The 22442-nt window shown below is 33.1% G+C and overlaps 1 long non-coding RNA gene across 1 annotated transcript in view; it reads right to left on the minus strand.

Annotated features, from left to right (window-relative positions):
- LOC123661620 overlaps window positions 1–22436 on the minus strand; it is a 37993-nt gene extending 15557 nt beyond the window's left edge. Inside the window, exon 1 of the long non-coding RNA XR_006744368.1 lies at window positions 22394–22436. This is a non-coding gene — a long non-coding RNA (uncharacterized LOC123661620). The remainder of the gene's footprint in view (window positions 1–22393) is intronic.
- Window positions 22437–22442: the final 6 nt, after the last annotated feature.

Genomic DNA, 22442 nt, shown 5'->3' on the forward strand with positions numbered 1-22442 from the left:
TAAGCTGTAAATATTCTTTTTGAAGTGAAACTTTTTGCATGGGGTAAAATTTTTACGGATGAAATGCAATAATAATTATATTAGCGTCACGAATATGTGCAACGTTTTTTGTTGAACAACAGAGCCACCTAGCTTGTAAGAAACTACAAAGGTTATTACATTAATATCGATAGTGTTACATTGCAAACTAACTAGATGGCGCTGGAACGGAAATCTAAAGCTTTAGATTTTTATAAATATAAACGAGAATTGAAAATTAGTTTACCAAAGAAGTTTCACTTCTGATATGTACCTACACTTTGTACGCACGCACTTTTTTTGTATACGGAAGTTTAAGGGCTAAGAAGAGAAGCTTTAAGAACAGATAGGGCTCTTGAAGTCTTAATTAGCCAATAATTTACGATTAATTAATCTTAATATAGTTAAATTTAAATTTTGTTTTTGTTAAATTGACATTGTTTCTCGGAGATAAGGACTAAAAAGTACTCGGGAGATACCAAATAACAATTCTACCTTCCGAAGTAATAATTCAATCCTTATATGCATAACAATATCTTTTCGTAATTGATGAATACATTCGTTCTTTCATTCTCTGTAATGTTATGTATGTAAGTGATGTAATCAATTACCTCATTTACACTTTGTAATCAATAAACCGAAGACAAGATATCCCATCACATATTACGCTAACAAAAAATTGCGAATTCAAATTTGCATGATGTGTTCATTTTTGCAAATTTGATAATGGATCTCAAAATGTGAAATGATAAGATGCTTGGAATTCTGACCATGTGCAATCGTTAATCTAAAATCAAGAAGCTTTGTGGTTTAAGAAAGCTCATCGATGGGACAAATAACTTTTTGATTTAACTAATGATCTGAAGTGTTTTGTAAAACTCACGCAGATAAGCATTAAAAATTATTAAATGTATAAAAAATTATACTGGCAACCATGAGCACTTGGCTCTTGCACTATAACGAACAAATATATCGATAAAAAAACGAATATGCTTTTGACCACGCGATTGAAGTAAAACTTACGAAACATAACTCTCTCTCTTTCTGTCTTCATTAACTTATATCTCCCTCTCAACTTCCGTTCGCCTCGCCCCATCAAACTTTTCGTAAGGCTCTTGTCACGCATTCACCAGCTTACTATTTTTTTTTTATATCACTAGGTCGGCAAACAAGCGTACGGCTCACCTGATGGTAAGAGATTACCGTAGCTTATAGACGCCTACAATACCAGAAGCATCGAAAGCGCGTTGCCGACCCAATCCCCAATCCCCCCCAGCAGCTGGTCACCTTAGTCACCAACAAGAACACAATACTGCTTGAAAACGGTATTATTTAGCTGTGGTCCGATATTACAATACAGTATATTACAACACTCGCTAAGCTATAAGCTCTTAATAACTATCCATATTAAACATTAATAGACGAAACACGCTATAAAAATCCTTTCATACCTCGACGTTTCAAGTCCGTCCGACATAAAACAGTACCCATCATAACACGTATAGATAATCTAGAACATTAACTGTCCATATATATTATAACCATAACTCGGTATCCATGCTCCGAGGTGCATCACTGAACCGCGGGCAAAGTGCACTGCACTTAAAACCTATCACAATCGGACGAAATTGAACCTTAAATATCGTATAATAGAGTTCATAATTCTTCGAAATAGTTTTGATAGTTATGGTGTTTTGTTTTTAAGCGATAATGTAGTGATCATATTCTGGAATGTACCTTAATGCGTCTAGATAAATCACATTTTTCGACGTTGATGCGATATTCTTCTCAATTTTATGGCTTCGAATTGCTCGATCTAATCTAAACTTTATCCATCTAAATATAAGGTTTAAATTGAAACAAATTTGCGAGGTGATTTAGGATATTTTGGAAATAGGAAGTAGAAAATTGACCTCAGCTGTGGCGTCCCCGTAAATATTTGCGTCGGACGCGGTTCGCGCCAACCAGTAAAGGATTAGAGATAAAATGACTGGATTTTGAAGATGTCTGATTTTTTAATAATGCTCGACTAAAATATGGCGCTATAGATATAGAACGTTAAGAATCATATCGAGTATGAAAAATCTGAAAGGTTTTCAATTTATCGATTAATGCTGGTCTCTATATTCGTAAAACTATTCGTTTTTCTAATGAAACATTAAATTTCAAACGTTATGTTATCGTTCGTAGCAGAGCTTAAAATCAGTGTAATATTCGTATTTTTTAACCGACTTCAAAAAAGGAAGAGGTTACTCGATTCGACCGTGTATATATATATATATATATATTGTAATGTATGTTCTGGAATAACTTCATCGTTTATGAACCGATTTTGATAATTCTTTTTTTTTTATTGGAAAAAAGATATCCCAAGTGCAGTACCATGATAAGGAAACCAGGATCTGATGATGGAATCCCAGAGAAATCGAGGGAAACTCTCGAAAACCGTAGTGATGACTAGTTCGTTTGTTAATTTTTTCATCTTACGTTGTATTATTTGTCGATGTAATTGAAGTCGGTTTTTTTCGTTTGAGAGCAAATACAATTATATCGAAGTTTCTATTAAGGCTCTACTAACACGAAAGTTCTATTAAGTTTTTTACGAAGCTTAATAGTTACAACGTTATTGTAGCTGAAAATACACTTACACAGGAGCAGAAAAAGTAATAATTGCTTAACCAGATGCTAGTTACGTCTGTCAGTCTGATAAATTATAAAACACACACTTTTTATATGAAAGAATAAGAGGTGATGCCTAAAAACTGAAACTGTAACTGTAAAACTGAAGTAATTTTTTGTCATAACCAAAATAGAAATTATTACAAATAACTTTATAGGCTTCAAAAGCACCTTCGAATTGTCATTTTAAAAATTAAAACTTTTAAGCGATTGTTATTGTTAAAAGCGAAGCTACCACCGATTCGGAATGTTAATTCTGCAGAGAGGAACCGGCAAGAAACTCTGCAGTTACTATTTTGAAAATAATAATAAACTATGTTTTAGTGCAAAGTTATAATAATAATAAATAAATAAATAAATATCTACACAATACACATACGCTCGTCTGTTCCTAAAGTAAGCAACTTAATGCTTGTGTTATAGGTATCAGCAGACTGGTATAGCTACATGTATTTTTTTTCGATAAACATACTTATAAATAATACATATATGAATATATAAATAAATATTTATATGACACCTAGACTCGAGGTGGGAATCGAACCCACAACCCTCGGAGCAGAAAGCAGGGTCACTACAAACTGCGCCAACGGGCTAGTCGTAGTTAGTAATATCCTGCATGAAATCAAGCGTTACTAACAATAACTACACATAAATAACGAAATCAATAAATAACATCAAATTACTAGTCAGAGAGAGAGAGAGTTAGCAGAAGATCTCAAGTCTGCAATTTCATCACTTAACTAGATTCATCTTTTGGTTTTACTCGTGTTGATTTTTGTTACTTGTCAGACTGGTTGACAAGTATCTGTGTAAAATGGTGTAACCGCAATATTTTCTTGCTTAACGTTTTTATGAAATCTATTTGTATACGTTTGTATATATGACATATATAAATTATTAATTCTATTGGTAATTCTATAGGCTATTGGGCTTTTTTATATAAAAAAAGCAGTTAACAAATGAAATGTCATATACACACACACACACACACACACAAATATACACACACACATGCATACACGCTCACATACACACACACACACACACACACAAAATCACAAATTTACACTTCATCATTCCAGCCTATTGCAGTCCACTGCTGGACATAGCCCTCCACAAGTTCGCGCCAAAAATGCGAGGAGGAAAGTAGAAGTCTAGAATACGGTTAACATAAGAACAGTTAAATTTTCCACCTCATTGTTTTAGCCGGCTAATCAATAAACGTTAGCTGATGTAGTCGAAGATAACTGAAATCGAAACCGTGTGTACGTTTCATTAATTTGTGGTTGAATCAATCGCTCGGATGATGGCTGGTCAAGCAAGCGGTACAGACCATCTAGACGCACTCAAGTTACAGTCGACATTAATATCTATAATTATCATATTAGACTTTTACTTTTTTCTATTTTCTCGATTACTTCAAACTTTATATTTACAGAATAGATGGAAATGAAAGGCATCAAACTGAACCATATTTACTGATGTAGGACACACCAGTCTCCTGCTCAAAATTTGGAGGAGTGCGAATGGAGAAAGACCAAGTCAACCTTACAGAAGCATCAAAATCAAGATCATAGTTAAATATTACTGATTTCAAGGAGTGTTGTGTTCCTGTGGCCAGCAAGGCAGATAGAGCTCCAGGAGAGAGTAAGGGGTTAGGGTTGGCAAATCGCTTGCAAACACTTGGTATTGCAAGCGTTTATAACTAGGATAGACGCCACGTTGGCGCAACGGTCACAGCACTGGTTTGTGGCTGTTGCGCTGGCGGCTGCAGGTTCGATCCCCGTATATGACGAACATTGATGTTTACCTACATGGGGAAAGAAGCCTATAGCCTATAGCCCAACAGTGGGATATTACAGGCTGAAGCGTATAGTCTAGGATGGTGGCTGCTTACCATCAGGTGGACTTTTTTGTCATCATTATAAAATGAAAAAAAATGTGTCTAGTATTGGTTTAGATTTTCAATCCACTGATCTATCTTAGCTCAATGTAGAGTCATACTACTCATTTTTTATCGTTATCGCACATAAGTTTCTTAATAAAAACATGTTATGTCAAGTCATAACAAGTCTTAAAATTATTTTTTAATCATTCTTAGCCGACTTAACCTTATATAGATGTATAGCTTTATAAATAAAGAATAAAAAAAAAATATTCTTAGAGCTCTATAGATTAAGATTTCCTACAAAAATAGTCTTTCTGTTAATACGCCTAAAATTGCCGAATGAAAGGAATTTTTGGAAAGTAACAGTGATTGTTCACGATGTCTGCGTCTCTGGCACAGGACTTATCACGGGAATATTTCAAGGAACCAATTGTTATATGTAACAATATTTAAATCCTTGGTAAGTTTACATAGGTATTTGAAATGTAAGAAATAAAGCTAAATTTATAGTTTTTTTTTTTTCATTGAGGAAATTGTCGTCATGAAAAATTTCGTAAACGCCGAACCGATGTCTTCGTAATTAGTAATTATAATTTTTATCTAATAATATTTTAGAAGAATATATAATGGTACGAAACAGAAGGCAATACAATAGTTTGCCTGATATTGAACTAGACATACTAGTATGCCGACTAGCCGACCGATGGCGGGATAACCATCCAACTACTGGCAATGAAATACACAGGCCGTAGACGGGCAGCAGCGTCTTCGGTGCGACAAAGCCAGCCCTGCGGTCACCAATCCGCCTGCCTAGCGTGGTGACTATGGGCAACACACATGAGATCACACCATTTTTGGCGTGAATTTGTGGAGGCCTATGTCCAACAGTGGACTGTGATAGGCTGAAATGATGATGATGATACTAGTATGTAGTGTATGTATAGTAATACTACTCTTAAGCTGTGTTGTATTCCTATGGTAAGTAGGTTATACAGTCTCCTGGCGCTGCGATATGATTACAGCGGGGATTGAGTCGTCAAGGTGCTGGTGATACTCCTGGTGTTCATAAGGTAAGCGCTTACTAACATGTGGCATATACGCTTGTTTGCAATTCCAGTGGCATAAAAATGTATATAGGTAGTATACATTGATACAATGAATACAATTTATTAGAACAAAATGATGAAAAGGAAAAAATGCAGAGTGCGTTAATTACGACATTCAAATGTAACGGAAAATTTTTAACAACTATTACGTCATTCGCAACATTACAGCTGTGCTGTTGGCAAAATTACTGATGTTAAAAAAAAACGCGAACATTTCGAAGAAAAGTCGGTTATTAATTACAGAAAGTGGACATTATGTGAAATCTGCGTCATAAAGAAAAAAGTCTACTAAGATTGACGTTTAGTCAGAACTAATAATTATAAGAGGCAGCTCACATCAACTGCGGTAATTAAGCGTCTGCACATCTTGATGTAAATAATAAAATGAGCAAGATTTTGTATTTCACAAAAAATAATACAAATATTTTGTCATGAAAACAAAATCAAAATTAATATATATTATATATATATATAGAATATTAGGTCAAGCCTTGTCTTACACAAAGGTAAGGAAAAAATTTGTTTGTTTAAAGGCGTTAATCTTAGAGTTGCCGTCCCTCGGTATATTTTTTTATGCTTCAGTGATTCCTTCTACTGCTGTAAGCGAAAGATACGGATAAGGAGACTTAAACGTTAATTAATCACAGGTTTAAAATTTGAACACCACTCTGGTGTAGTAGTGTGTGCGCCGTATTGACACCTAAACATCAGCGGTTGTGGGTTCGAAGTGGATATTTGTATTAGAACAAATATTTATTTTCGGTCTGGGCGTCTGTTCTTGTGTGTCTTCCCACAGTATCTCAAAGAGCACGTAAAGCCGTTGGTCGCTGTTGGCACTGAAATATCTGATTGGGGTCGTTAATCAAAGCAGAGAATATATCCTACAGCGCAATTATTAAACTCCGACCCTACTCCCACATGGTGTAAGAGAACTTTTGTTTCGTAATCTTTCGTGATTCAATAAAAAAAATCGAATGACGGTAGTTGCCATCATATTAGGTGCCAAAATTTGCTTTTTTAATGTGTTCCACAAAACTATTCTGGCCTTTTTATACCACGTTCGGTCTGAAAGTTCAGCTTACAAGTTAGAAACGGATATTCTTGAGTGCACATAATTTCACGAACTGACATATTTTACCCTTGAAATACCCTCGAATCGAATAATTCGGATTTACTAAATGACGTCTATCTATATATGTTTATACTCTGCAGTTAAAATAGTCTTGGAGTGTATATGCATTTTTTATAACTAAACATTCTTGATGGTGTTTGAAACAATTAAATGTCACCGCTTAAGAATTCGACAATGAGTGTATGCTATAAAATCATATCTATACTAATATTACAAAGCTGAAAAGTTTGTTTGTTCAAACGCGCTGAAGGCCGTTGAGTATGAAGCGTTTATCATTATTCTTTATCTCTTCATCTTATCAGCCTATTGCAGTCAACTGATGGACATAGGCCTCCACAAGTCCGCGCCAAAATAGCGTGAACTCATGTGTGTTGCCCATAGTCACCACGCCGGGCAGGCGGGTTGGTGACCGCAAAGCTGGCTTTGTCGCACCGAAGACGCTGCTGCCCGTCTTCGGCCTGTGTATTTCAAAGCCAGCAGTTGGATGGTTATTCCGCCATCGGTCGGCTTTATAAGTTCCAAGGTGGTAGTGGAACTGTGTTATCCCTTAGTCGCCTCTTACGACACCCACGGGAAGAGAGGTATATTATATATATTCTGTGATGCCTTAGCCACACAGCAGTTTATCATTATTATTATTAAAAAATCATCATGTAGACTGCATAACTCGGAATCTATATTTCCCGCCTGTCATAATTTTTTATCAGTACCAGAAGAAGATACATTTTCCGGTAACTTTATCTGAATATTAGAATCATTTCCACGAAGCATAATTCTGAGAAAATAAAAATGGATGCATTTATCTTTTCTGATGTAACCTGACGTTTGGCCGTCACTGACTCATTATGACGTGTAAATTAAATTTCATATTAATATTACGATATACTATGTTAGAACGTGTGTTATGTCAGTTATACTATGTTATATATGTATATATAATAAAAATGTAACGGATCGCTGTCTTTAAATTTAAGATATATGAGAAAAAATATGATGGGAATCTTTATCAACGCAAACAGCACCCAAAACAATGAATGAATTTGTGTCTGTTTGCCTGTGCATTTGTGCACGCTAATCTCAGAGATGGCTTATCTGATTTAAATGTGGTTTTTACTAATATATTGTGGTAAGTTTACCTTAACATTTAATGATTGTTTTATGTCAATGAGTTGATAAATAAAAAAGTTATGTCAATTTAAAGTTGAACATGTAAAGTCACTATTCCACGCGGACGATGTCGCAATTAAGTACAGCTAGTACGCAATATAAATGATGATTTATAAAAAATGAAATCTGAAATCAAACAGTCGGTATATCTGTGTGTTTTTTAATGTTGACAAGTTTAGAACACTTTTTGGCATCTATGTTACGATCATGTCAGAATTTATCACCAATTTATAATATTTTAACCTTAAGATTTTTTCTTGTTGTAAAACTGGAAAATTTAATAATAACAAAATGGAACTCATTCTATATTTAAATAATAATATATGCGAGAATTATGTTGGCGTAACTAAGTAGCTTAAAATAAATTAAAATATAGAATTCTATGATATTTTACATAATATGTATATCTGATCAATAATTAGAAACAATACGTGATGAAATCGAAAACTACAAAATCAAAATCAAAGTAACTTTATTTAAAATATATATCTTCCAAATTAAAATTTTAATTATTGTTAAAAGCGAAGCTACCACGGATTCGGAACGACATATATATATATATATATACAGGATGTCCCAAAAAGTAGTGATAAGCGGAATTCCAGAGATAGGGCACCCCTTGGGGTATCCGAATCACCCCTATGTATGTTCAGCGATTTTGCATAGTTTTCGAGTTATGAATTTTTTTATATGTTTTTGAGAATTTTCCACCTTAACAACTTTAAAAATTTCTAAAAAAAAAAATTGAACATTTTTTTAGAATTTTTGTTTTTGTATCTAAATAGTCATGAGTTGTAGCTTCCCGCTTAAAAGATTCAGCTTCTTAACTTTGATGGAAATTGTGAAAATCTAAGTGTAAAGTGAAAATTTTACGTTTTGAGAACTATGACTTCAATTTTCAACTTAAAATTAAAAATCTAAACAGGCGATTTTATGGTTTCTAATTAGGCTTAAAAACTTTTCCAGAGTCTCAGCTTTCATAATCATAAATAAAAAATTGTACTTAATGGGGCTACTTTTGCTAAAATTTGCCTTCAAAGACATCAAGGTGGAAAATTCTTAAAATTACCAATTTGAATAAAAAAATTTTTTTTGCTCAATTTATTATTCCTTTAAGGTTAAATAGTTTTGTCGGCGCTCTAGCTGGGTCACACGTATAGGATTCGTGCGGAGGAAAATGATAAATCCGTAGACTGAGTGATATGGTTCCAAAACGATGGTGCTCCATGCCACTTTGCAAGAATAGTCAGACAACATTTAACAGAAAGATTTAGAGACAGATGGATCGGCCGTGGAGGGCCCATTGCATGGTCGCCGCGGTCCCCAAACTTGAATCCAATCGATTTCTTTCTCTGAGGATATTATAAAGAAATGGTTTACGCTAAAAACATAGCGGATAGCAACGTAGCGGAGTTAAGACGAAAATTGAGGCAGGCAGAAGAAACAATTAAAAACAACAGAATAGCATTCGTAAGACACAAAGAAAACTTTTTAAGACGATGTTAGAACATGTATCGAGCACGAAGGTCGACATATTGAAAACTTTTTATAATAAATAATTTTAAGACGATTACTTTTCGTTTTATTAATTAAACCTAAATAACCTCCAAATGTTTATTAAATCTTCGATCTTAGTTTTCTTACAATCTTTTGGTTGGTTAACAGACTAATTAACTCTTACGAATGCTATTCTGTTGTTTTTAATTGTTTCTTCTGCCTGCCTCAATTTTCGTCTTAACTCCGCTACGTTGCTATCCGCTATGTTTTTAGCGTAAACTATTTCTTTATAATATCCCCAGAGAAAGAAATCGATTGGATTCAAGTCTGGGGACCGCGGCGGCCATGCAATGGGCCCTCCACGGCCGATCCATCTGTCTCTAAATCTTTCTGTTAAATTTTGTCTGACTATTCTTGCAAAGTGGCATGGAGCACCATCGTTTTGGAACCATATCACTCAGTCTACGGATTTATCATTTTCCTCCGCACGAATCCTATACGTGTGACCCAGCTAAAGCGCCGACAAAACTATTTAACCTTAAAGGAATAATAAATTGAGCAAAAAAAATTTTTTTATTCAAATTGGTAATTTTAAGAATTTTCCACCTTGATGTCTTTGAAGGCAAATTTTAGCAAAAGTAGCCCCATTAAGTACAATTTTTTATTTATGATTATGAAAGCTGAGACTCTGGAAAAGTTTTTAAGCCTAATTAGAAACCATAAAATTGCCTGTTTAGATTTTTAATTCTAAGTTGAAAATTGAAGTCATAGTTCTCAAAACGTAAAATTTTCACTTTACACTTAGATTTTCACAATTTCCATCAAAGTTAAGAAGCTGAATCTTTTAAGCGGGAAGCTACAACTCATGACTATTTAGATACAAAAACAAAAATTCTAAAAAATGTTCAATTTTTTTTTTTAGAAATTTTTAAAGTTGTTAAGGTGGAAAATTCTCAAAAACATATAAAAAAATTCATAACTCGAAAACTATGCAAAATCGCTGAACATACATAGGGGTGATTCGGATACCCCAAGGGGTGCCCTATCTCTGGAATTCCGCTTATCACTACTTTTTGGGACACCCTGTATATATATATATATATATATATATATATATATATATCTATAATATATATAAAAGCGAAAGGTCACTCACTCATCACGAAATCTCCGAAACTATAACACCTACAAACTTGAAATTTGGCAGGTAGGCTCCTTATAGAGCGTAGACATCCGTTAAGAACGGATTTTATGAAACTCGACCCCTAAGGGGGTAAAACGGGGGTTGGAAGTTTGTATGAAAGTCCTATGTTTTTGAAGTAAGAGACCTGAAATTTAAAATGTATGCTCTATAAATGATGAAAAGGCGTCCAAATAATGTATCTTTAGAAATCAACCCCTTTTTGGGGTTAAAACGGGGGTAGGTAGGTTGACTCACTGATCACGAAATCTCCGAAACTATAACACCTACAAACTTGAAATTGGGCAGGAAGGCTCCTTATAGGGCGTAGAGATTCGCTAAGAACGGATTTTGCGAAACTCGACCCCTAAGGGGGTAAAACGGGGGGTTGGAAGTTTGTATGAAAGTCCTATGTTTTAGAAGTAAAAGACTTGAAATTTAAAATATATGCTCTATAGATGATGAGAAGGCGTTCAAATAATGTATCTTTAGAAATCAACCCCTTTTTGGGGTTAAAACGGGGGATGGTAGGTTGACTCACTGATCACGAAACCTCCGAAACTATAACATCTACAAACTTGAAATTTGGCAGGAAAGCTCCTTATAGGGCGTGAACATCCGCTAAGAACGGATTTTACGAAACTCGACCCCTAAGGGGGTAAAACGGGGGTTGGAAGTTTGTATGAAAGTCCTATGTTTTAGAAGTAAGAGACCTGAAATTTAAAATGTATGCTCTATAGATGATGAAAAGGCGTCCAAATAATGTATCTTTAGAAATCAACCCCTTTTTGGGGTTAAAACGGGGGTAGGTAGGTTGACTCACTGATCACGAAATCTCCGAAACCATAACACCTACAAACTTGAAATTTGGCAGGAAGGCTCCTTATAGAGCGTAGAGATCCGATAAGAATGGATTTTGCGAAACTCGACCCCTAAGGGGGTAAAACGGGGGTTGGAAGTTTGTATGAAAGTCCAATGTTTTAGAAGTAAAAGACTTGAAATTTAAAATGTATGCTCTATAGATAGCGAGAAGGTGTCCAAATAATGCACCGTAATCTATATATATAAAAGAGAAAGGTCACTGACTCACTCATCACGAGAACTTAATAACAAAAAAACACAAAAGCGGATATCGATATTTTTTCAGACAATCTTTTTAAATTTAAGTACAATTTGTTAAATTTTTGCAATTTTAATGATTCTTGATTATGATGTTTGTATTGTGGTTCCTTTATGCTATATGATTAAGTATGATGATGATTTTTATTGTTATTATCTATTATGTGTGTGAATGAATGTTGATTTAATTAATAGTAATATTGTGATTAATAATTAATGTCCTTGGAATTCCTTATAAATTTTTCAATATTTTGTGATAAATTTTAATGTTAAATTTAATTGTTTTATATTTTTTATGATTTTTATAGTCGATTTTTTTTTCTGTGATTTAATTTAATATGAATTTGTTACATATAACTTTATTAGTATATTGTGCGTCTGTTTTCTTTTTGCGAATTGTGTGTAACACCTATAATTAAGGCAACACTTATACTTAATATTGTAAAAATTTATTCTTTTTTGTTCTTGTTAGTGTATGTCTTGTTGGTGTTAATGTTAAATAAATAAATAAATAAATAAATAAATAAATAAATAACCGCTGGATGGTCCATCCATCCAGGATGGACATAGATGAGGCAGGGAGGTAGATTATAGTTAGTTGACGTCCGCTAAGAACGGATTTTGCGATATTCCACCGCTAAGAGGGTTTAATTAGGGTTGATAGTTTGTATGAAACATATACAGCCTGAAAATAAAACTAAAAATGTGGTGTATAGAGAGGTTTTATAAAAATAACTATTAAATTATACTAAATTGTGCCTTTTAAAAAGTTACTCAGTTTGATAAGCATTTCAAGTGACTGAAATAAAAAAAATATTTGCGTTAAACATCTTAATAGTAATGCATATCTTCATAACCACGCAGACGTAGTCGCAGGCGACAGTTAGTGTATTATAAAAAAAAGTCCCCAAAAGTATATGTGATGGATTCCTTCAAAATCTACTGAACGGATTTTCATGCGATTTCACCAATGGAGACAGTGCTTGGAGAGAAAGGTTTACGGAACGGCTAAGCCGATTTCGATAATAGTTTCACTGGAAGTTTGCCGGGAAAACTTTGTGACGCACTGATTTCTACGCGGGCGAAGCCGCGGGCACAGCTAGTATATATATATAAGTAAATATAAAAAAGTTTTAATTTCTAATATCTTAATTTAAATAATGAAAATTATATATACATTTGTTTGCAGTTTTTCCCTACAAACAAAATTACCTGAATTTCAGTTTATGCAGTATTTCTTGGTGCTTTGAAACTACAAAAGTAATCAACATAATAATTAGTTTTTTGAAGTATCAAAAAACACCTTCGTTTTATTATATTAATACTAACGATGTTTAGAAAAACGTTCAATCACAGAGGTGGCATCATCTTTATTTTGTACCAACATGACATTTCAAAACACTACTATCTGGCAATACGGCAGCGAGACTCATTAATTCCGTTTTAAGTCACGCCGCACATTAAATGTGTTGTAAAATAATCTAAGTTCTAGTTCACGAAGTACTGCTATTTTTCTCACACATTTTAAAATAAAATAAATAAGTATTTTTTACAACGTCTGTTTTTAATGTAGATAATTATTAATCTAACTGAGGTAGGGCACAGCAGGAATTTCCTGCTCAAAATATGGAGCAGCCCGACTGGGGTAGTACCTTGACCTTACAGAAGATCACAGATAAACAATACTGCTTTCAAGCAGTATTGTGTTCCTGTTGATGAGTAAATTCCTGTGGACATTTCCTGTGGTTCCCTACTATGCAGCACTACTGCAGCTGGTCTAAAATAAACACCATACAATGTGCGGCTACGTTAATTTACAATGACGCCGTTACTATTAAAACGGCTATCTCCAACCGGAAGTCCGTCATTAGAGACATATTCCTTAGTTTCTGGTCGCTCGCCAAGTTCACGGTTATCTTTTACGATGATAGAAATATTAAACGTGTGTAGAATTTAGCTATGGAAATAGTTACATTAATCGCTTGCTTGTGTCAGGAGTTGGCATTGTGACCAGGCGGCCTCTAGAGCCAAATGTCCATTGGTTTTATGATTATATTCTATATTCGATTTTTATAATAAAGATTGAGTCCGTTTTTTTTACCGTTAATCCGTTAAAATTGTATTGATTATTTTTAATAAATAATTTTTTTTATAAATCGAACAGTAGAAGAACATACAGTTTTATTGCAATACGTCAGAATATCACCACAAACAGGCCATAATAACATTTAATTAGCATATTAACAAAAATATCTAAATAAATTAATAAATGATTATAGTTTTTTTTGTATGGCTATATACGAAGAAGGGCAGGAGAGTCTTCCCCGCCTGCCCAGCGTGGTGACTATGGGCAAAACACACGAGTTCACACCGTTTTCAGCGTGAACTTGGGAAGGCCTTAAGGTTCAGGAAGGTTCAGCAGTGGACTGAGATAGCCTGAAGTGATATGACTATACATACAAAACAATACAAACAAGTGTACAACTCACCTGATGGTAACCGATTACCATACCTTATAGACGTCTGCAACACCAAAAGCATCGCAAGCACGTTGCCGATCCCATCCCTAATTCCAACCAGGAGCTCTGGTCACCTTACTGACCAACAGGAACATAACACTACTTGAAAACATTGTTATTTAACTGGGATCCTCTGTAAAGTCGAGGTACTACCCCAGTCAGGCTACTCCATATTTTAAGCAGGAAATTTTCTGATGTACCCTATCTCAGTTAATGTTATTTATTATTATTATATAGAAACTCTTAATTTAGTCAAAACTCCGTTGTAACGAGTAAATATCAAAACAAACATAGCTCATGTGTTTGTATATGGAGTTATGTTACATAGGTTTATACTGTTTACAACATTTATTTACAACTTTCGGTAAGTTTTATAGCCTATATTGTAATCTTACAGCCTTAATAAGCAGGCTATTATACGTAAAAGTTATTTTTGTATCATAATATTATAGCTTCTGATATTATCATCTTTTATCAAATGATCTAATAATATTTGTCAATGTAGAAGCTACAATGAATAATTTGTTCGAATATCACACGGAAATTATATATATTATTTAATAACACTGTCAATAAACAATGTATAATTTTGCAAGCGAAATTCTCATTTCATATTTTAGTAATACTGTCGGTTCTGTGCTTATGAATATTATTTATAATATTGTGAATACGGAAATAACATTGTATGAATGTTTAATATAGAAAAATAATTTATTCATTTTCTTTTGTATTCATCATGAGATACTAAATTTTTCTTTTCAATAGACCATTTCAAGATTATTTTTTAAATGTAGGTACGTTCTTTGGGCGTCTAGGGTTGTGGAAAGTTTTAATTAAGTCCATATAAACATGTATCCCGCATTGGAGCAGCGTGGTGGATTAAGCTCTGATACTTCTCCCACGTGGAGAAAGAGGCCTACGCCCAGTAGTGGGATATTACAGGCTGAAGCAATGAAACGATGAAACATGTATCCGTGACAAGCTTACAAGCCTTTGCATTTATATTAATATTCTTAAATTTAATTAAGATAAGCTAAGGTTCCACTTAGACAATTTTTTTAACAATTTTATCAAAGAAACCAACGCATAAGCTAATACAATCTTAAACATATTTACGGTCTAAATAATCTGTCTCTTTCTATGGTTGTATTTACTATAAATATGTTTTAAAATAAATTATACATAAATGACGAAAAATCTATTTTTAAACAGCAGAAAAGTAATAAAAATCAATAACCTTGTAATTGTGAATTCAGTTTTAAGGGTTTTAAATTTAAACCATACACTAACCTCCAGAAAACGACAATTATTTGTATGGCCGACAGAAACCCACTTTTTTGTGTTACCACTGTTTTACCCACCAACTTGTCCATTTCGCTAAACCGTCATAATAGTCGCTACCAGAGATAAAAAGGTTATTGACACTGACCGTTTCAAGATTTTCAACTATCACAATAAGTAATATCATGTATCAACATCGATCTTGATATGACATTATCTGTTCGTTAAAATAAAACATTGAAAAAAAACGAACTCGTCACCGATAATCAGAGATGCATAGGTTATTGACACTGACCGTTTCAAAATTTTCAACTATCACAATAAGTAATATCATGTCATATATCAATATCGATCTTGATATGACATTATCTGTTCGTTGAAATAAAACATTGAAAGAAAACGAACTCGTCACCGATAATCAGAGATGCATAGGTCATTGACACTGATCTTTGAAAAATTTATAATCACGATGAATAACATCATGTCATATCATATTATGACCGACCTTGACATGACATTATTTATTAGCTGGAATAAAATACCAATAAAACACATTTATAAATGAAATAATAAATTTCGAATTTTCTTCGAGTGCATCGTAAAATCTTGAAATACAAAGCGCGTGTTTTAGAGCGAGTTTATGCGAAATTATTTTCTGTTTATACATCTGCGTGGTTGGTAAACATATCTGTGTTGTGTTCGAACTTTACGCTGTATGTATATTTGCACGTACTTACGACATCCCACCAAAATTAGGCAAATCTATACTTGATTGTTGTGCTGTCTGTTTAGGATTCACTTTTACTTCCGTTACTGGTATTTTTTTCAGTGCTACAATCAAAAATTTATTCTATTTCAATAAAATTTGAAGGCCAGTAGAGTATAAATCATTTAGTAGTAATCATTTTACAGATAATAATAGACATACCATCAGATTTAACATTTTTTTAGCATTATAAGAAGTTCAATAGCTACTTAAAATATTTAACATAATAAAATAATTATAAATTTAGTAGAAATACTACATCTGTAATTAATAAATCATTTGTGTACCCTTTAAATAAGAGAAATATCTTCTAGGATATCAAAGAGGGTTGTCTAAAATAAGCTTGTGTGATAAACAGCAACATACCGCGTTGCGGCATAAAATATATTTTTATTTTGTCTTTTTAAATACTATAAAAATGTAATAAACTAATCTGTGATATTTGTTTTAGTTTATTTATCAAATAAATAATAATGTACTTATTATAAATAGCATTGAAAAACAAAGTCGCGTTGGCGCAATGGTCACAGCCACGGATTGTACCTGTTGCGCTGGCGGTTGCGGGTTCGATCACCGCACGTGACAAACATTTGTATTGGCCATACAGGTGTTTGCCGTGGTCTGGGTGTTTGTGCAATCCTTGTGGATCTCCCCACCGTGCCTCAGAGAGCACGTTAAGCCGTCGGTCCCGGTTGTTATCATGTACACCTGATAGCGATCGTTACTCATAGTAGGGAATATATCCGCCAACCCGCATTGGAGCAGCGTGGTGGATTAAGCTCTGATCCTTCTCCTACATGGGGAAAGATGCCTATGCCCAGTAGTGAGATATTACAAGCTGAAGCGTTAAAAAACCACGCAGGTTTATGACAAAGCTATTTAGTAATAACCAATAAAAACATTACCTACCCTCCTTTTAGAAGTAAGCTGGGACTGAAAACTCAAATAAAAAAATGCACACAACCAAATATATTAAGTCATAATATTATCAAGAAAGTGGTTTTTAAGTTTATTTTTAAATTAATTGGTGTAATACTTTCAATCAATTTTGATGGTAAGACATTTATTAGTCTAGGCACTGAATAAGCTGTAGTTCGCTCACCATATGTGTTGTGTATGCGCCATAACCGGTTTTTGCGATAGCACGGAGGGTGTTTAACATACATTTAAACACATTTCTCAAAGAATTGATGTAATTTTAGTAAACTGTCTAATTTATCAAATTTTCTGATACTGCGAACAAGTCAAATGGGATAAATAACGGTAATTCCCCGAAAAACCCCTGATTAGAATTTCACAAATCCCCAGAACTTTTTACACAATACATATATTTTATTACTTATTATTTACATGTCTTGGGGGGAATTGGGGGTAGGGTAGGCAACGCGCTTCCAATGCTTCAGTCTGGTGATGCTGGCGTCTATAAGCTACGGTAATCGCTTAGCATCAGGTGAGCCGTACCGTGTCGATCTATTAGTATAAAAAAATGTATATACTTACAAAATATATAAATATAGTTCATAGAATTATTTACCTCAAAACTATTACAATAAATAGTTAACAAGATTATGTATTGTATTCAGATACTCACGTGTCTGCAAAAATAAAACCACATTATATTCATAAAACACTGTCAAACCGTCACTCTAAAATGTGACAAACGATTTATTAATTAAGAGCTACTTTTGCACGCATCAATACAAATAATCTATATAATTGTCCATATAAATAAAAATGAACTATAACTTACGAACGACAGCATCAAATTGGATAATTCTTTTTTTTTCGTGTAGTTTATTGTTGGAAAAAGGTTTTTTTTTAAATAAATGAAACAAATGACATACAAAAAATTCAATTAAATCACCTTTTGTATGGCTTTTAACTGTTAACAGTTTTAACAGTTAAACAGAAAAGAAATTGCTACTGTCATATGGGATAAAGAAGACACGCTGAAAAAAATCGGTTTTTTTTTAGGTGAGTAAATTTTTAAAGATATTATGCTATGTTAATTTTATTAATAATCTCTAAACTACACAACACAGACAAAATAATATTAATATATTTATAAAATACTCACGAAAGTATAACGTTTCGAAGTTTGCCGGGTCCGGTAGATTATCTATCAGTTATTTACCTGATTAGCGCCATCTATCGTAACATTAGCGAACTAAAATCCTTGACCGAGTGCAGAGTGCATCGACCCATAGTTCGAAATGATGGTCCTCACAGCTCAGTATTGTTAAATCTCAATTGTGAACGCTTTTTGTTTTATTATTCGCAAAGCGAAATGGGAAGTGATTAATTATGGTACTTTATTCTAGTTATCGAGGGAATAGTATTGAATATTTTTTTTTCAAATTATAGTTTTTTTTTTTGTTACAAAATTGGAAAATAAACTTGTGTTTATTTTATTAAAATTGTCTTATAGAAGACCTAATGTTGTTGTGTGTAACTTTAAGGATTTAATTATATTTGTCATATTATTTAATTTCAAAATTTAAATATAATATTAAAATATATTATAATTAAATTATTTATTTTTATTTTTATATTGCTACACCCTTCATTTTTTTATTATTAGACAATGTTCATTGCACATTATAAGCTAGATATTATGTCTTCTACCTACCTCATAAAAGATATCACATCAATTTTAAACAGAAATAAATATAAAACCATGCCGAGCAAAATTTAAGCCCACATAAAAAATATAAAAGTCAAAATACGTAGATATTTCCAACACAGGAGTATGCCCTAGAGTCGTTGTGGCGTTTTTTTTTTTTAATTGGTAATAAAATGGTGCAACATAATAATTATTTTACCGATTTACCGATTTTTTTCGTTGAGCAGATATTAATTACAGAAACAATAATCATCAATTTAAATTTAAAACATGTCAACGATTTTTTACGATTTTTTTTTTGTTTTTCGAACGATAACTGACCTACTACAATACTATATACAAGCTTAACAGTACTGGAAGAGTATTGACGAATTAATTTATCATATGTTACGTCACGCGTGGGCGATGCTACACCGGTCAGTGACCTCGGCCTAAATTTCAGAAATATTGTATTACAAACGATTATATTCAAATCATATTGTGACGAATTATACGAGTATACAGCTTTATAAAAGTTCAATAACATCGTCTTATTTTGTGAACTTACTTTATACGTCCTGTCGTCTTTTACATTGGCTATATTAACTACGAGTAACTCGAATTTAGCTGTTTATTTGTCCTTCTTTACACACGATTGACTTGGAGAGTAAGCTGGTAAATGAGTGACGAGAGCGTTACGAAAAGTGTGATCGGAAAAGGCGAACGGAAGTTGAGACGGATATATGTTAGTGAAGATAGAAAGAGAAAGAGTTATGTTTCGTATATTACTGTAGGGGCAACTAAGGTAGTTTTACTTCTGTCGTGTGGTCTAAGCATCATTATACCTATTCAATACTAGCTGTGCCCGCGACTTCGTCCACGTGGAATTTAATAAAAAAGTTATTTTTCGGTTCGCAGAGTATATAAATTAAATAAATTTCTAAAATAAGTAGCCCAAGTAACTCCTTATTACACCGCTATCTGCCAGTGAGAGTCCCATCAAAATCGGTCTAGCCATTTCAGAGATTAACTGTAACAAAACAGACAGACAGATAAAAATTGTAAAAAGTGTTATTTTGGTATATGTACCATGTAGTTGCATTTAGTACAAAGCGGTTATTTTAATATTACAAACAGACAATCCAATTTTATTTATGAGTATAGATAATAATGGTTATAATAAAAATAATCATTGTCGTATAAGTATGAAACATCAAGTACAATTTATATAAAGCCCTACCGTAATTACTTGATGACTCTTGCGCAACACACATACAGACGACAGCGGATTTCTCAACCGTTACAATAATATAACAACATATAAATGTTGTGGAATATTTTTAAATTGATATTTTGAAATCGATCTTTTTATAATAATTAATAAATTTCTTTGCATTATTTAGTTGATATATGTATTGTTTAAAAAAGGTTATGTAACAACATATTGACGTGCAATTACTCTGTCTGCATGATATGTTTATTTATGTACTAGTTTTTATACGTGAAACCCTTTCACTAGGTAAATGTTTTTTAGTTCAATTTGATAAGTGTTGTTATTTGTGCTGATGGTTTTCCGAATGTTAAATAAATAAATAAATAAAAATAAATATACTTTTTAACCTACTCAAAAGAGGAGGTTTTCAATTCGACTGTTTTTCTTTGTGTATCTGATTTACCTCATAACTTTTTACTGGGTGGACCGATTTTGATTATTCTTTTTTTAATCAAAAGGCAATTCTTGTCATGTGGTTCTTTTAAAATTTAATTGACTTCTGACGAGTACTTTTTGACTCTACTCTAATGATGTGTATTTACTTAACTATTGTTTCGTCTACCTACGTCGTATTACTGGTCGATGTAATTGAAGTCAGTTTTTGTCGTTTAAGACCAAACACAATTATTTATTAACTGTTTGTGACAAACTCCTCGTATTTATGGGCCCCTGGTAAGATTAAATACTCTGTCTAGGGTTTTCACATATATAACAAACGCAAACGCACAGATTATGATAAATATTTATATGATTCATACAAACAATTATTTGTCGTGTGTGGAAATCGAACCCACGACTGCTTGTCGATTATTATTTCTGAAGGAGCTTGTGAAAAGTTATTCAATAAAACGTAATTTTGGACGCCCTCCAGCCAGATGGACCGACTACTTTAAGTGGGTACTTGGTAATGACTGGGACATCGAAAACGGGAGATCGGGGCTTGATGCGAACCCTGTGGGAGGCTTATATCCAGCAGTGGACTGTGACAGGCTCATGGTGTATGATGAATTAACTAAATAAAACTACAATTAAATTAAATAAAACTAATATGATTTTATATCTCTCAATAATAATGATTTTATTTTATTTTGTTTATTTTTAGGAATACGCTTCAGCCTGTAATATCCTACGGCTGGACATAGGCCTATTTCACCTGCTATAGCAGTGGGATGGTACAGACTGAATTAATCAATCGCTTTTTATAACTTTTGTACTCAACAAAAAATCCAAAATGTACGCTGTAGAGACCATACACATTGCCTTTTCAAATTAAAGATAATGACGGCCATCAGTTCCTCTGTGATTGATTTGAGACACGTACAGTAATGGTCTATGTTCTTAAATTACTTTTTTGGTAGCTGATGATATTCAAAGGTCAGGGTCATAAATATAGATGGTGTAGAAGATAAGCTATTATCTTATTTAGAGGTCATTGGGACGATTGGGGTCAATTCGAAGTGCTCAATCTGAGAAATGAAGAATTATTAAGATGTATTAGTTGAGTAATATAATCAGTAAAAACATATCTTAGAAGAGCTTTTGAGATTAATTATTTGATCTTTGGAATTAATTACTATAATTTTTAATCAGTATTTAATTGGTCGATTTCTGAACCTATTTTTTTTCCTGTTTTAGAAGGAAAATTTGGTTCCTGTTTCCTTCTCCCTTTAGCACTAAGTGAAAAGCAAAGGTATAAATTTAATTAATTAATTATAATAAATTTAATTAATTATAATTATAAAGGTATTAAAAGTTATTCTGAAATATGCAGGTCTTCTCATTATGAACAGGAAAGTTGAAGTAAAATACAGCAATCCCAAACAAAACGAAACACCAATTTTTAAACAAAGTTGCAACCAGTTTTTTTACAAAAGCTTGTAAGCTAAACCGGCTGAACGGATCTGGATGACATTTAGCATAATCGTAAACTATATTCTGGAATAACACTATTATTTTCATACTGGAAAAAATATCGATTACTGGATGATAAACGCAATTCTAATTTTCATTTTTGTAATTGCAGGGTTCGTCTGGAATAACATACGTACATTTGGACTATCATCAAAATTTCTACACAAACGAAGTAGCGAGTAGCTATTTGACAATAATAGATATTACTCATAAAACCGCAATATAAAAAGTCATATATAACAGTGACCGTACCTCCAACACGCTGTCCATTCGCCAGCTAACTGCTGTATAAACTAAATTA

The sequence above is a fragment of the Melitaea cinxia genome, chromosome 17 (assembly GCF_905220565.1).
Source record: "Melitaea cinxia chromosome 17, ilMelCinx1.1, whole genome shotgun sequence".
NCBI lineage: Eukaryota > Metazoa > Arthropoda > Insecta > Lepidoptera > Nymphalidae > Melitaea > Melitaea cinxia.